At 36.8% G+C, this 18,388-nt stretch overlaps 1 protein-coding gene across 3 annotated transcripts in view; it reads left to right on the forward strand.

The window, feature by feature from the left end:
- Positions 1-18,388, forward strand: part of ADK (adenosine kinase) — a 543,710-nt gene that overhangs the window by 517,425 nt on the left and 7,897 nt on the right. The gene's annotated exons all lie outside the window — the stretch shown is intronic.

Raw genomic sequence — 18,388 nt, forward strand, 5'->3', positions numbered from 1 at the left:
TGTAAATAATTATCCTATTTCTCATCTAATAAACAGGAGCATTAACTTCACTTTCTAACTTATGTTCAGAAAAGATGGTTTTTTTTTAAATGATTTAAGTTTCTAGAGCAGAGATACTACTTCCTTTTCAAGTAGCACCTGTCTATATTTCTAAAAACCATAGGGAATCTAAATTATGTTTGTATTTTCTATTTTTACCTTGCCTTTTGTTCCCAAACATTTGTATTAATAGCTTACTCTCCCATTTTTCTAAACTGCTGCTTCATTATGCTACACAAAGAAGTGATGCAGAATTCTTATGATTTTTTTTTTCCTGCACAACCCCCTTCCTTTGCTATCAACTCAGAGGACTAGAAAATAGCTTGGTACATGTTGAATATATCATTTCTCACACTTCTTTATTCAAAAACCAAAACCTTCATATGACGCACTGTATGCAGAAGATTTACTTGTGCATGGTAACCGAGAAGATTGCTGCATATTCCTACCATGTCCCACAGCAACAACAATCCCTTCTCTGTCTTTTATCTCTAGCAGGATGTCTTTAGTGTTCAATTTCTTAAGCAGTTTCCCTTAAAACCATTAAATGAGGAATAGAATACACTTGGCCATTTGTTGTTGTACAGTTGCTCAGTCGTCTCTGACTCTTTGTGATGCCCTGATGGCAGCACACCAGACTTGGTCATTAGGAATTTGACACACAACACAGACATCAGCTCAAGTTCATGCAAGGGGGAAGGGAAAAGAGATTCACACCTTGCACAGTCCTAGGATTCTTCATGACATGCTATGCTGATGTTTCACATCTAGAGATTTCAATAAGCTGACATTGGACCAGGACCAAATTTCATGAACCTTGCCAAAGATTATTTAAGCCTTTGTTTGTCTAAAGAGGTAAAGATGATCCTCAAGCCTTAACAAAAAAGAGAAATAACTTTCATTCACATGGGATACAGGATGATTTTAGGATAAAGTCTGAAATTTCTCACCATTAGAAATGTTCCCTCAAAGATATAGTATCTTGGATGGCCTCCATCTAGAAGCAATTGTTAATAGATAATGGAATCCAAAGGACTTTGTCTTCCATTTGGATAATTTAGAGACAGGCTGAGCCGTGTAGGCTATCAGATCCTGAAGCTTACATATGAACCTTGTTATTGTTTAGTTGCTAAGTCATGTCCAACTCTTTTGTGACTCCAAAAAGAATCTGGCAGTCTCCTCTCTCTGTGGGATTTCCTAGGCAGGAATACTGGAGTGGATTGCCATTTCCTTCTCCAGGGTATCTTTTATGACCCAGGAATCAAACCCACGTCTCCTGCATTGCAGGTGGATTCTTTACACTGAGTCTCCTGGGAAGCCCAAAGATCAACCTTACATTTCCTGTGTTTGAAGGCTATTGAGAAATGCTTATTCTAAGGAAACAGCGTTGGTATTTATAAGATTTCATTTGGTGGAAAAGGGCAGAAGAAATATCCTAAGCAAAACTTTCTGAAGTTGATTTTCTTAGAAGTGACATGATAAAATTTATGTGTGTAAGTTTTCCAACTTTTAACGTTTGTGAGTCAAATAGAACTAATTTGAATCCAGCAGCAGTTTATGCTGCTATTATATGGATTTGGTCAGTGTTACCTACCTTATCTGTCTGATTCATACAGCCAGTATCATTTAGGTTTTGCTGTGTGACACACCACCCTCAAAACTTAGTGACCTGAAAAACAACCATTTATTTAGCTCCACAAATCTGTGAATTGACAGCTGGGCCCAGGCTCAACTGGGAGTTCCTCTAGTCTCAGAGGTTCGAGAGATTAAGTAATTTGCCCAAGGTCACAGTGAAAGCCAGGATTCGAACTTAAAGTTTGACTGCAAAGTTCTTAACTCTGATCATTTTGTTATACTCAATTCCATTAGTATATCCTTGTCTTCCCCTCCAAATGAGGAGAAATATCCAAAGTGCCTTTCTAACCACTAGTCTGTAGACTGGGGCCAGTCGACAGAAATTTCATCAGTCAATAGCAAAATGAAAAAAAAGGTAGGAGCAGTATAGTAAGTTTTCACAAAGCTAAATAATTCAATTGGAAATCTTGTCTCAGGAATGTTTGGATTTGTTACCATGTGCCTTTATTGGCTTTGTTATTAGTATAATCAAATAAATTATTAGAAACAACATCCAAACTATATGAAAACTTGTATGAAGTCTAACCTCTGTTGTCAGATGGCTGTTTACTGTCAACAGAAGTCTGAATAAAACAAAAATTTATCGACATGATCACTAAATTCACAGCTATTATCCCATCAGATATGAGTTCCCAAACCTGGGGTATGAACACAGGATCTTAATTTATTTTTCATTTAATTATCTAGTTTACATTGACGTTTTATGAAGTTAAGATATGTACCTTTTATTTCTAGCCCATGAAATAAATGGCAAATTAAAACCAGTCTCTGTCATCAAGTGCTCTTAGAATTTTAAAACCACCCTGCTGTGAAGAATTGTCAGTTGATCAAACACAGGTTTTTGAATTGAGTTAAATAGTAACAAAATTACTTATCTTGCATATGAATTGAAGCATAAATAATCTTACTATCATCTCCTTATTCCCACAGCTATGACTTTGTCCTGATGTGCCTTTTTGTTTTTAATTATTATTGCTTAAGATGTTAGTGCTGAAAGGGAGTATTTTTTTAAATCATGTTTCCTGGTTTTCAGGTTTTCAAACTGTTTTCAATAGTGAAACCATGTTCAAATGAGGTCTTATCTGAATCAAAATGAAATTAGGTTAAACAAATCCCCCATATGACCTTATCCACATTTTATTTAGCAGTTCATAAAAGAGTTCCCTTGAATGGGTTGATGTTAGTTATGAAAACCTAACATGATCTGTTAAAAAGCCCCCATTTGATGGATGAGGAAAGTGAGACCAAAGAAAGGGAGTTAATTGCAAATATGCAATACTAGAAGCTAGATCTCCTAATTCATTAATTCATGATCCAGTAATTACATATGTTCATAAGCCAAATGAAAGTTGTCAGTTAAGTACGCCTTTTGGAAATATATAGGTCAAGAGTCAATACCCCAAATGGATAGAAGCCTTTGATGTAGTTTTTTTTTTGTTTTTGGTGTGTGGGTATCCAAGATGTTAAAGCTTTCACAATAAAGAGAAGCATGTGCTAAACTTTTATTTTTGGAACCACATCAAGAGCTCACAGGTTAGGTTTAGAATTCAGATTCTAATCTCATCGTGTACGTTGTTGTTCCATAAGGAGTAATGATCATTACAGCAGTATTTTGAAAGGGGTTGGGGTGTAAGGGCACCTTATCCATACAAGTAAAACATACTGCTTTCTGGTACTCTTTAGGAGCTTATTTTCTGAATTAGGAGCACTGAAAGGTTTTCTTGGTTTGGGATTTTTTTTTTTATAATTCAAATGTAATATCCCACACCATGTTAATAGAGTTTGACAAGTTTCCATTTTCAGATACCAGAGAGAGGAAATAAGTTATCCTCATTGTTACAGCACTGATCACTGCCTGTGTATTATACCATACTGCTCAGTCGCTGTCTTTGTGTGGGAGAGCATATTGTGCTGAGCTATCATAAAGGAACCTTCGCTCTGAATTGACTTCCTGTCCATGTCAGTCACTACACCATCTGACACCACTTAGGCTTTGGTTTTCATTATGCAAATATCTGCTAGGTCAGACCTTACCCTTACAGGCACAGTAGCTTTTTAAGTTATTTCAAAACTTAATGTTTGTTGATTTCCTTTTTCCAGAAAAATCTGTGTTTTTTAACATATGAGTCACAAGTTGTTTAAGTTCATGACTAGCTGGTAGTCAATATGAAGTCAAAACAAAATTTTACTAACTAAACTACATAGAAAATGAAAGGAAAAAAAAAAAGCTTCTGTCTCAGGCTTTTTCAGCAGGGGGAAACCATTACTTTGTCACATCTGGGTAGTCTAAGCCAGCCAAATTGAAGTGGGAATTTCCTGCCATATGTTAGTTCTTTGAGCAACCTGTGAACATCTAAAAGAGGGTATATGAGTTCTTGTTTGGTAGAGCTGTAGCCACTGTGGAGGCTTGCGCCTAATAGGTAGCAGACATTTTTATGTACTGCCACTCATCAGGAGGTTGTGTCGTCTGTCTATAGCTAACAGTGTTTGCTCTTGTTAAATACGTTAATTTGGAAGACCTAATTTGGAAGGTAGAACATTAGGTCTCAGATGCTATGGCAAGAGTGAACGCTGTGAATTCCCAAATTTTGGTGATAGTTTTGTTTCATTAATAAAAAGAAGGTAAGACTGAATCACCATGGGTATTCCAGATAACTTGAATAAGGTTATTTTATAAAGTCAATGAAGACCAAAATAAGCCACTTAATATAAAGGAAAATAAAGATTCTGAAAAGGCAGAAGAAATATCAAGTATTTACATCAGCTTTCTGTTCAGATGCACATGGGAATTAGGAGGTAAAAATTTCATTCGGAAGAGTTGTGCACAAAAGGTAGAAATGCTTCATCCATTTGAAACAAGAGACATTTTTAAGGGGAAAAAAAAGGCTTTCCACATGATCTCACTGTTTTTGTCATCCTCTGTAAGGGAAAATATTGACATTTGCCAGACTGTTTGCTCCAGCTTTCTGATCTCCTGCAGTTTATTTTTATAACAACCTTATCGATGGGCCTCTTACCCAGCTCTCTAGGTTTAACTGAGTTGAGTCGATTTGTTACCACAGCTTCAAGTAGCTGTTACAGAACAAGCAAGACATCCTAATAAAGCTGTAAATGTGTTTACTCAAACAGAGTATTGATTTTACTTGGAGAGGGAGAAGCTGGTGCTTAGCACAGTGTCAGGGTGGATGAATTTCACTGCAGGTTTTCATTGTCATCTGTCATGGTTGTGAGACACTAAGTAAAGCCATCAGAGGATAATTAGAAGTACCAGAAATTTAGCCCCTAAAATCAGTTAACCGCCTGGGAGTTTTGTAGGTTAATTAACTTTTATTTAAAATTTCCTCTAGTAATAATAATCAAGCATTTTTAATGGTGCTTTCAGATAGAGCAAGATTTCAAGGTCGTGACTTGTTAAATATATAAATTTAATGGCTAAGGGTTTTTCAGACTTTTTTTCATTCTTGTAATTTAAGCTAACATTAGAACACAATGTAAGGAGACAGTGATCTGTACTCATATCAACAGACATACGTGGTCTTTCTGAAAAATCAATTTTAAAGAAACAGTAAAGCAATTAGAAAGTAATTAAAACACATCCTATTAAGGAAAAAAATTAGCCAGTTAGCATCTTTAGTAAACCTAAATGGTTTTGTAGTGCAGCATGACCTGGACGCATAAAACTAAATGCCACCCTTGTTTCTTAATACCTTCCTTCATTAAAGAAGAATCTAAAATATTCTAGCTTGCTGTAAGTCGTTATCTTGAAGATAAAAGTTGATTGCACAACTGTGAAAAAGACAAGAGTCAGATTAAGAAGTTACTTACCTTCTATAAAAACTATATGAGCTATTGAATTTGATAAAAGGTGGTCATATAAACACTTTACTTGCCTCCTTGCAAATGACTAGAATAAGTCACAGTTGAAATGAGTTATACCTAGGATGATGAACATAAACTGAAAATTTATCAAAAATAAGTTTTACCATTATAGATTTTTTTAATTAGTCTTTTCCCCATCATCTACAGTCATTTATTTGCTGCCTTATAAGAAACTCATGCTTTCTTGCACTACTGCCCAGCTTACCTAAATGACTCATTAAAATGATGATATCTAAGGAATGACCATTTCTAAAGCCTAGGAGTAACAGACTCTGTCAAAAAAACAGTGAAAGATATTGAAGCATTTTCTTTGCCTTTGAAATGCTATATAGTTATAAGCCAAATTCTACCCTGAGTTAAACTTTTAAACCTTGAAGTAGCAGATTGTAAAATTTTGTTATGTAACTGGGCACCACTAGAGCTGCTTCTTTTAATTTTTCAGAGGGTAGAGGAAGAAATTGATTTTTCAGAGCTGTATTTCCATCTTTATTCTATGTTGAAGTAGTCAAAGACAGAGGAAAAGGAAAGGATATAGATTTATGATTATAATATATCATTCTGTTTTTTATATTTTAAAATCCCTACAATATAGTAATTAATTTTGTTCTCTTCGTTTCTAGAGAATGATAGCTATATGAGGAAGCTTGTTGTCATGGAAGCAGGGAGTGGTGCAGGATCTAGTAGGGCAGCCATACTTTGGCTTCATCTGACTCCTTTGGTCAAAGGAACAGAAACCCATTTCATCTAGCTCAGAATAAGGATTGTTTTTTAAGGAAGCACATTAGCATTAAAGGAGACATTATAACATAGTGGTTAAGACAGTGGGTCAAAAGATGTGGATTTGAGTCCTGGTTCTGCCATTAACTAGTTGTGGAACTAGTTACTTGACATCTCTGAGCCTCAGTTTTCGCATCTATGAACAGAGGACAAAGTAACTCTCATTTGGGTTATTGTAAAGGTTGAATGTAACAATGTTTACAAAGCACAATACATAATACTTAGTAAGGACTCATTAAGTGTTACCTGTCATAAAAGGAATCTCAGGCAAGAACCATGACTGGACAGGTTTTTGCTGAGAATGGAGCCAGATGATGATTCTAGAACCCAACAGTTCTAGAGACCTCAACAGCAGAAATTCATGGATCTTTACTCCAGTGCTTATGCACTAATGTTACTCAGCTTCACTGTATCTCTGCTTCTTCCTTCTTGGTCTTTCTTTTTTTTCCATTCTGGCTCCTCAAAGAGAACACCAGGTTAGCTCAATTTACTTCTTGTGCTATTCATAAATAGGACACTGGAAGAATATCTTGGGTCAGATGTCCTGGCCTTGATCCAGGGGTTGATTTGTATGCTCAAAATACATCAACTGACCACCTCAACAATGCTGAAGGTGAAGCAGTTTTTCTTTTCTTTTTTTTTTTTTTCTAATTTTATTTTCAAACTTTACATAATTGTATTAGTTTTGCCAAATATCAAAATGAATCCGCCACAGGTATACATGTGTTCCCCATCCTGAACCCTCCTCCCTCCTCCCTCCCTAAGCAGTTTTTCTTAAAAGGGTGATGGATGGAGCCTTTAAAGGGCTGCGTGTACATACATGCCTTGTCTTTACCCTTTTTCTCGTACTTAGAGTTCTGAAAATGTTCCCTACAGCATGATCCATCTATCACACAACACATGGAACATCAAACACCTTATATCTTAAGCTAGAAATCTAGGGATCATACTCAATATTTTCCTTTCCCTCTGTTCAAACCTTCAGTGAGTTCTTTTGACTCAGTTTTAAGGATATATCTCATATCAACTCATCTCAAATCCATCTGTTTTTCTGCTTTATCAGATCTACCACTTTAACTCAGGCCTATTTTTTACTTACTACAGTAGCTTCCCATGTGCTTAGTCTCTCAGTCATGTCCAACTCTTTGTGACCCCATGCACTGTAGCTCTCCAGGCTCCTCTGTCGATGGGATTCTCCAGGCAAGAATACTAGAGTGGGTTGCCATGCCCTTCTCTAGAAGATCTTCCCAACCCAGGGATCAAACCTAGGTCTTTGGCATTTACCATCTGAGCCACCAGGGGAGGGAATTCTGCCTGGCCAAATTCTGAAAATCGTCAAGACAAGGAACTCCTTTCTATATCTGTTCCATTTTCTTCCTTCTGGAATAGGAATGTCTATAACTATTATCATACGCCTATCCCACCACTGCATTTGGAAAGCAGGAGCCCTGTTGATGTCTTGTTTCTCTGATTCACAGATGCAAAGGAATTTTACCCCAGGGTTTGACCTGTTGCTGATTTAGATGATCTAGATGAGATTTGGGACTTTTGAACTGATGATGTTTGGACGAGAGTTTAAACTTTAGGTTTGAGACTTTGGGGAATATTAGGGTAGGGTGAATATATTTTGCACAGGGGACAGACATAAATTTTGGGGTCCAGAAGGCAGACTGTAGTGGGCTAAAGTTCACCTCCATAAAGATATGTCCATATCTTAATCCCCAGAACCTTGGAATGTTACCTTATTTGGCAAAAGGGTCTTACAGATGTAATTAAGTTTAGGCTCTTCATATGAAATTATCCTGGATTATCTCAGTGGGCTTGAAATTACAACAAAAATGTCCTTATAAGAAAGAGGCATAGGGGGATTAAATACACAGAGCAGAAGTTACTGTGAGGACAGAGCAGACAGGGAGATGTGGCCATAACCCAAGGAATACCAATAGCCACCCAAAGCTGGAAGAGGCAAGGGGAGATTTTCCTCTAGAGCCTTTGGAGGGATCATGGGCCCTTGATTTTGGACATCTGGCCACAACAACCATGAGAGAATAAATGTCTGATATGTTAGGTCACCTAGTTTGTAAGGAAACTAATACAACTAGTAAACATTTTAAAGGGTTTTGCACTTTTAAAAAAACATTCTGAAGAAAATCTGCATAAATTTCACCTTTGCTTGCATGCTCTAGCTATGCAAGCCTTCTTTCAGGCCTTAGACACTTTGTACATGGAATTCCCTTGGCCTGGAATGCTCTTCCCTACTTTGCATGGCAGTGTCTTTGCCATCCTCAGTCTCAGCTTAACAGTTTTCTCTAATCATTCTGTCTGACATGGCTCCATTCACTCTTCTGTACTGCTGCACATAGTCATTTTCCTAATAGCACTTAACATTCTCTGGAATTATCTTACTTATTAACTTATTCACTGACTTATTGCTTCTTAAAAAATCTCCCCCATTAAAATACAAGCTTTAAGAGAATAGAGTCTCTATGTGTCTTATTCTCCAATGTATCCTCAGGATCCACCACAGTACCTGGCAGAGAATAGACAGTAAATATTCACTGTATGATATAAAGTCAGTTAATCACACACATAGTTAGAACCAACTTACCTCCTACATCAAATAAACTTAGTATATCTAAGAACTTGGCTATTGAGGGATTTTGTCAGAAAAGGAATGAGTCAGGAAATAGCAGGTTAGACCATACTTTAGTATCAGGGCACCTTCACCTAAGATTAAACTGTGCTACTTAAATGACCACTGATAGAAGGTTAGATAAAGAAGATGTACAATGGAATATTACTCAGCCAGTAAAAAGAGTAAAATAAGGCCATGTGCAGCAACATGGATAGACCTAGAGATTGTCATACTGAGTGAATACTGAGTGAAGTAAGTCCAGTAGAGAAGGAGAAATATTATATGGCATCCCTTATATGTGTAATCTAAAAAGAAATGATAGAAATGAACTTAACTTACAAAACAGAAACAGACTCACAGACTTAGAGAATGAACTTACGGTTGCCAGGGGGAAGGGATAGTTAGGGAATGTGGAATGGACATGTACACACTGGTATATTTAAAATGGGTAACCTTCAGGGACCTCTGTGTAGCACATGGAACTGTGCTCTGTTTGTTGGCAGCCTGGATGGGAGAGGAGTTGGAGAGAGGATGGATACGTGTATATGTGTGGCTGAGTCCTCTCACTGTGCACGGGAAACTATCACAACATTGTTAATTGGCCATACCACAATACAAAATTTTAAAGTTTTTAAAAAATAAATAAAAGTGAAAAAGCGAAAAAAAAAGATTGAACTTTGCTATTATAAGTGTGTGGATGCTCAGTTGTATACTACTCTTTGCAACCCCAGAGACTATAGCCCGCCAGGCTCCTCTGTCCATGGGAATATCCAGGCAAGAATACTGGAGTGGGTTGCCATTTCTCCTCCAGGGGATCTTCCTTCCCAACCCAGGGGTTGAACCCTCCATCTCTTACATCTCCTGCATTGGCAGGCAGGTTCTTTACCTCTAGTGCCAGAATATGAAAACTGATTCTCAGGATCATAATCCTGATCATCAGTTCCTGATGTTAATAGGCAATAGCATACAAGCCAGAGGCTCCCAGGAAGATTTCACAGAGTGTACTGAAGTTACCCAGTAGATGTCTAAATTTGATTTGCTAAAGTGCCTAGTGGGATGTCCAGTGCCTCCAATAACAGTGCCTTTGTCATGTCCTACCTAGGATCTTTACTGCTATTTCTTACTGAAAGTGTTGTGAAATGCAGCTTCTCCACAGGAGTAGCAATGAGACTCCGATGAAGAGCGTTTGACGTACACTGAGCATACATACGTATGCCTGGGGCATAACCCTTGTTTCATTTTCTACACAGTTACCTAAGCTTTAAGCCACAGAATTGTTCTTAACTTTTTAACTTTCATCAGCACCCACATCAAATCACTGTTTATTCTCCTTCCTACCCTTATTATCTGTCACTTTAGACCTGTGGTTCTCAAACTTGAGCGTGCATTAGAATTCAGAAACCCATGGAAGACTTGTTAAAAGATAAGTTGCTGGGTCCTGTCCTCAGAGTTTCTGATTTGATAACGTCTGGGATGGGGGTTAGGTTACGCTAAAGCTGCTGGTATAGGAACTGCACTTAGAGAAACACTCCCAGAATACTGAAGGAGATGCCTATGTGAGCTCTCTGCCAGCACTCTCTTTCCTAGTGAATTCATGTTACTCACTTCTGCCAGGATTATTTTTAAAGTATTTATATGGCTTTCCTAAAAACTGTAAAATCCTCAAGGATTAACACTGTTTTATCCATCTTTGAATCCTTTGATGTCTAGCACCTTACCTAGTAATGGCAGGTATTCAGTAGCTGTTGGTTGATTGAATCAACCAAAATACTTTTGATAGCATTCTAGGTTTTTATTTTCATTTGCTTCTTATACAAGTTTGTATAAGTATATGAGTGTTAGCGTGATAGTGGCATGAGTCTAATAAATTGAGGATTCAGATTAGTCAGTGTTTTAATTTATAGCTTATTCCCTCTCTTAGAGCAGGCATGGGTAATAAAAATAAAAGTACAGCTTTTAAGTTGACTGTCTCATTTGCCGTGTGGAAGCATATATCTGATAACCATTGGTTTAGAAGGTATAGCAGACCAGTCTAAGGGAGCACATAAAATCATCACTGAAGTGTAGATACCTAAGACAGATGGAAAATAACCAAATATTGAAAATCAAATTGACCTAGAAATGACAGCAAAATTTTCACGAAGAAAAGGACAGGGAGAATATAGAATTCAGCACTCTTAGTTGCTGTAAAATATTATATCAGGTTTGCTTTAATTACATGGTAATGCCTCTGAGAACAAAGGTAATTACATGATAACTTATGTTACTATTCCCATATTATCTCTTAATAACTATGTGATTAACTCATCACTACTATACAGTGTGTAGTTCAATATTACTCATGTATAAAGAACATTGATGATGAGTTGGGGTGGGATGAGGGATGAAGATAGTAGAGAAAGCATAGTTTTATAAATATCTAGAATGCAAATGATTCATTAGCTCATTGACCTAGTCCTCAAGGATCTGAACCAAAGCTGTGGAGAATACCATCAGTGTCTAAAATGAATCATGTGGCTTTGAAGACAACATACATAAAATATAGTAAGTTTACTGTGAGCAGTGAAATAGATAAGTGATTATAGGACATAAGGCATATACTTTCATGTTTTGAGAGGTTTTTAGTTTTAAGTAAGTATTAAGATTTATTTTTTAATGAAAAAAGACGTTCTTTCACCCATATCATTAAGCAGCATCTTGAGTTTGTACGTGCAGACTATGTGGTGAGGATGTACAGCACCAGAAACTCTTCATTCATTCATTGCTGATAGGATTGCAAAATGGTACAGCCACTTTGGAAAACGGTTTGGCATTTTCTTAAAAAACACACTCTTACTGTAAGATCTAGCAATTGTGCTCCTTGGTTGCCCAAACGAATGGAAAACTTATACCTACATAAAAACCTGCACACGAATGTTTATAGCACTTTATTCATAATTGACAAAACTTATAAACAGTCAAGATGTCCTTCAGTAGATGACTGGATAAATAAACTGTAGTATATCCATTCCATGGAATATTATTCAGTCATAAAAAGAAACAAGCTGTCAAGCCATGAGGAGGACACAAAAGAAACTCAGACATACCACACTAAATGAAAAAAGCCAATTTGAAAGGGCTACAGATTGTATGAATCCTTTACTGAAAGGATAAGACTATGAAGAGAGTAAAGACATCAGTGATTGTCAAGGGGTGAGGAGGGAGTGAGAGGTATGAATAGATAGAGTACAGGGGTTTTTTGAGCAGTGAAACTATGCTATGTAGTATTGTAATGGTGTGTAACAAATCATTAGACATTTTCTTTTTTTATATATCTTTGAATCCTATAGAATGAACAACATAAAGTGAACCCTAATATAAACCATGTACTTCAGTGAGTCATTATCGGTTCATTAATTGTTAACAGCATACCACACTAATGCAAGACGTTAATGATAGGGGAAATAAGGGATGTAGCAATGAGAGTGTATATAGGAGCCCTGTACTTACTGTTGAGTTTTAAATTAAAAAAAAAAAAAAAGGCCAAAATGGAAAGACCTTTCTCCCACCCACCTCATTTTACTAGTATCTTCAGTTTGTGTGTGTGCCTTAAGTCTCCCAACTTCATCAGTTACAGTGTTCTGAGATTCTAAGGCCAGTATCCTATGGCCAGTGATCTCACCATTTTTACTAAAAAAGCTTGTTCTATTGATGCTGAAGCTGAAACTCTAGTACTTTGGCCACCTCATGCGAAGAGTTGACTCATTGGAAATGACTCTGATGCTGGGAGGGGTTGGGGGCAGGAGGAGAAGGGGACGACAGAGGATGAGATGGCTGGATGGCATCACCGACTCGATGGACGTGAGTCTGAGTGAACTCCGGGTGTTGATGCTGGACAGGGAGGCCTGGCGTGCTGCGATTCATGGGGTCGCAAAGAGTCGGACCGGACTGAGCGACTGAACTGAACTGAACTGATTGATATCACATAATGACCACTCTATCCAAGTACAGTGAACCTTTCTGCTTAATTCTGGCAGGAATTCTCCCAGAATCCCTGCTAAGGAAGCATTGGTCCCTGAATTTCCATTTCAAAAGATGCAGACTGATGTATTTGGCATATGCCATCTACAAATGAAGTCTTCATGTGGGGAAGAAATACTGTACTAAGGTTGCCTCAAAAACTCTCTAAGGTGCCTCCTCTAACACTGCCTGTGTTTCCCTAAACCTCAGAATATAGAAGGTAGTGAAGATCTTTAGTTCTTGAGAAATCCTTCTGAGAATAATGACCAATTTCATTGTACTTAACACTCATACTGATTTACTTTACAGAAAGCTGTTCCCAAGTGGCTACAATTATTAATAAATTCTAAAAGCATGAATGGAAAACTATCAGAATAAAACATCACTTAGCTGAAATTCTTGAATGAGTTGTTCATAAACATTTTCTGAATAATTAAATGTTCCATGTTATCCTTTAAAATGTTTATTGATTTTTTTCTAATTATAAAAGTAATATTACTTACTATAGAATATTTAGGAAATAAAAGGAAACAGGAAGTAAAAATCATCTCCGAAATCTGGAAATGATCATAATTCTTCAGACATATAAGAATTTTGCTTTTTTACTGTTTTGAATAAACATGTTTCTAAAATACATTGCAAAGATCTGACCAAAGAGTAAAAATGGAGGGAAACACATGTAGGAATTTAATAAAATCAGAATGAGTACAGATGTACTCTACTATCTTTGCAACTCTTATGTAAACCTAAAATTATTTCAAAATAAAATGTTTGAAAATGTTTGGAACAAGATGGATTACTTAAAATATGGTGGTGGAACAAAAATGTAACTCTGGGAAAAATGAAAGTTGGTTACTACCAATCATGACACTCAATTTCTAAATGGAGTAAATAATTGAATGACCATAAGTGAACTAAAAGAAAATATGAGCTGATATTTATCTGAACTCATGGTATGGAAGACCTGTCTCAACCCAAATTCAGTGAAAAAAACTATTAAAAGATAAATATATCGATGTAGCAATAGAAGTAAAAGGCGAGTGACAAAATAACAGGAAGTAACTCTCAACATAAGTAGGAGACAAACTGGAAGAATGTCTTTTAGAAATCAATAATAGAAGAGAAATACTCTGGTAGGAGAACAAGTAAAAGCTGTCATCAGACGGCTCATAAAAAGAAGCACTACAAATGGCTAGTAAGCATATGAGCAAAAAAAGTTTTCAACCTCCCTAATAAACAAATAACTGTAAGTTAAAACAAAATTCTGCCTTTCACTTTTTAAATTATCAAACAGATTTTTTATAGCAAGAATGCTGTTGGGTATATACATTAATAACATCATTTTGAAAAGGAGTTTGGCAATATGAATAAAAAGCCTTAAAATTGATTACCTTTGGGGCTCCCCTGGCGGTCTAGTGACTAAGACTCTGAGCTCCCAATGCAGAGGGCCTGGGTTCTATCCCTGGTCAAGGAACTGGATCCCACATATACCAAGATCTGATGCATCTAAATAAATAAATAAATTTTAAAAATTAATTACCTTTCAAGAAATATATCCTAAGAAAATTAAAATTTTAAATTGTGCACAATAAGTGTTACTAAAATGTTATAAAGATACTTACTACAATGTTATTTATAGTAGTAAAAAAAATTAGAAATACACCTAAATATCCAGTAATCAGTCCAGTTCAGTTCAGTCATTCAGTCATGTCTGACTCTCTGCGACCCCATGAATTGCAGCACGCCAGGCCTCCCTGTCCATCACCAACTCCCGGAGTTCACTCAGACTCACATCCATCGAGTCAGTGATGCCATCCAGCCATCTCATCCTCTGTCGTCCCCTTCTCCTCCTGCCCCCAATCCCTCCCAGCAATATCCAATAATAGGATTAAGTAAATTATACTGCATCTACATTTAAAATGCATGGTCTCTAAGAATATTTAAAGATATGGGAAAATGTTTCTAATAAAGTTTTTATTACAGAAATAATACCTGTAAGCAGTAGAAAATACAACAGCACAAAAAGGAAATATATATGTATCATAGAAGTACTATATTTATATGTAATGAAAGGTAAGCATTGCTTCCACCCCAGGCCTCTAATTCCCCTCTGTGAGGTAGCTTTGGTTGCTGGTATTTATTGAATCCATCCATAAATATTCTGTGTTTGTGCAAGTTTGTATATGTATACATATCCTAGTTTTCATCAAATGAGAGTATACAGGGCTTACTTGAGTTTTCATTTACTTTTATCTTGGAAATTGTCTCATAGCAGCTTAATGAAGATCTAACTCATTTTAGTTAACTGCTTTCTATAATTCCGTCGCATGGATTTAACTGGTCACCTCTTCAAATTGTTGGATATTTTTTTTTTTTTTTTTTTACATAAACCATGTAGCCATATGTGATGATAATCAGAAAACCTAACTTGTGTTTTTACTGTGAATGTTGAATGAACAGTAATGGAGTCTACTGGGTTTTTAGTTCCAGCCACCACGAAAAATATTAGTAAAGGAACTATATATGAAAAGGAAAATACTGACTTGTAGATTTCATTCATTTCCTTCTAAAATTTTCCTGGCTGCTACGTGTCTTTAAGACTTTCATAATTACTGACAGTATTTCTGTTTTCTATGGATGACACTAAGAAAATTCTACATGTTGTATGTTTTCTACAGTAACTACATGGAATGGACAACTTGAGCTAGGAAATCTCATTGCCTTTTGCCCACACTAGCCATCACGCCTCTCTGTGCTTTGAGAAAAAAAACTTAGTACTCCTTTCAGCACAGTTTAAATTATGTGTCAGGTCTCATCTCAGACACTGAATTCATGCTGATTGAATGCTAAAATTGACCACTCTCTTTAACAGCAGTAAAAGAAAAGTCCAAATGAAATTAACCAGAAGATAATAAACCATTCTGGTTGTTAATGGACAGAGGTTTATTCTGAGAACTCTGGGTCTGTGATTGCTCCAAGATTCAGAGCCCTAGAAACCAAATTCAGTGTCAGTGAGAAGCCTTCAGGTACTGTGCCTCAGCAGCCCGAGACCTAAGGTCCATGACGTGACCAAAAGTGGGAGAGGCCCTGGAGTAAGCCTATCCATGAAAGGATCAAAGAGAGGTTAAGAGTCACAGAGAGAAGGCACTCAAGTTAAAAGGGACAACCACTGCCTCAGCATGTGAGTTCTTGATTTGGAAACCTGTACTGCTGTTTCTCGTTCACCAGTTGTATGCCTCCTGTTCCTGTTCTCATGGTTGTTTTGCGAGGCATATACACAGAGCCTTACCATTCGTTTTTAACATGATATACTGACAAGGACCATAAGCTAATGGCCTCCCCACAAAGAGCTTCTAAAGTACTTTTTCATATTGAACACCCATGCCAAGTCAGTTATTTAAAATTTTACTTCTTCTTTGGCCGAGTCTTTACTGAAACAGTACAAAATTCTTTTTTAATTTATCTGCAAGCCATATTTATCTGCTGTAGTGTCTGCTAGCCGCAGTCTTTGTAATTCATCACATTCAGTGAATGAAACATGAATAAGCACTTTGTTTACCTGCTGGCACAGTATTTGTATATACTCACAGCATATTGTATTTTTCCTACCTAAAAATACTTTATTGAAATAATATCCTAAAAATACAGAGAACTTTAAAAAACTGGGGTGGGAGAGCCAAAAATTCTACAGAAAAATAAGCAAAAGATCAGAAAAAACAATTCACAGAAAGAGATTAGTTTTTTAAACATAGAACAAGGTCTTCAATCTCACCCATAGTAAGAGAGATGCAAATTAAAGTTACATTGAGATATGTTTCTAACCCATCAGACTGGCAAAAAATCAAAAGCTTGACCGTGTACTCTGTTATTGAGGTTGTGGGGAAACATGTGCTCATAAACATTACTAGTGGAAATGCAAAAGGTTTAACCCCAAGGAAGGGGAATTTGGCAGTATCTAACAAAACTACTTACGTATTTATCCTTCAACCCCAAAAATGCCACTTCTAGAAATTTACCCAAAAGATACACACACACACCCAATAGCACAAAAGCACACATGCAAAATGTTATTCATTACAGAATTATTTGTAATTTCAAAGCATTAAAAACTGGTGAACATTCACACATAGGAGATGGAGTGAATGAACTGTGGTGTATCCATACAATAAGCTGCTATGCAGCTGTAAAAAAGAATGGGGAAAATCTCTTATGTATTAGTGTGCAGTGATGTCAGGAGATATTTTAAGTGAAAAAAAGGCAAAGTGCAAAAGGGCATATATTCTGTGCCACTCCTTTTGTAATAAAAAAAGAGGAAATAAAATGCACAGATTATCTGCTTACTTTTACAAAAATAAATACAGGAGTTCAATTCAGTTGCTCATTCATGTCCAACTCTTTGCGACCCCATGGATTGCAGCACAACAGGCCTCCCTGTCCATCACCAACTCCTAGAGTTTACTCAAACTCATGTCCATTGAGTTGGTGATGCCATCCAACCATCTTATCCTCTGTCGTCCCCTTCTCCCGCCTTCAATCTCTCCCAGCATCAGGGTCTTTTCAAATGAGTCCTTTGTTCTTCGCATCAGGTAGCCAAAGTATTGGAGTTTCAGCCTCAGCATCACTCCTTCCACAATGAATATTCAGGATTGATTTCCTTTAGGATGGACTGGTTGGATCTCCTTGCAGTCCAAGGGACTCTCAAGAGTCTTCTCCAACACCACAGTTCAAAAGCATCAATTCTTTGAGACTCATCTTTCTTTATAGTCCAGCTCTTGCATCCATACATTACTACTGGAAAAACCATAGCTTTGACTAGACGGACCTTTGTCAGCAAAGTAATGTCTCTGCTTTTTAACATGCTGTCTAGGTTAGTCATAACTTTTCTTCCAAAAAGTAAGCGTCTTTTAATTTCATGGGTGCAGCCACCATCTGCAGTGATTTTGGAGCCAAAAAAATAAAGTCAGCCACTGTTTCCACTGTTTCCCCATCTATTTGCCATGAAGTGATGGGACCGGATGCCATGATCTTAGTTTTCTGAATGCTGAGCTTTAAGCCAACTTTTTCACTCTCCTCTTTCACTTTCATCAAGAGGCTCTTTTGCTCTTCTTCACTTTCTGCCATAAGGGTGGTGTCATGTGCATATCTGAGGTTATTGATATTTCTCCTGGAAATCTTGATTCCAGCTTGTGCTTCATCCAGTCCAGCATTTCTCATGAAGACAAACCAAAAAACAGTGAAATTGGGTACCTCCAATGGTGAGAACATAGGGTAAAAGAAAGTGACACTTCTCTGAGCATACCATTTTTAGAATTTTTAATATTCTACATATGTTTAAAGAAATATTAAGTTAATAAGGATGAAAGTGAGGGATGAAAATTGAAATCGTGACCCCAACATTTTTTTCGGTCTTAAGTAAGTGAACCA

This window comes from Bos indicus x Bos taurus, chromosome 28 (assembly GCF_003369695.1).
Source record: "Bos indicus x Bos taurus breed Angus x Brahman F1 hybrid chromosome 28, Bos_hybrid_MaternalHap_v2.0, whole genome shotgun sequence".
Classification (NCBI taxonomy): Eukaryota; Metazoa; Chordata; class Mammalia; order Artiodactyla; family Bovidae; genus Bos; species Bos indicus x Bos taurus.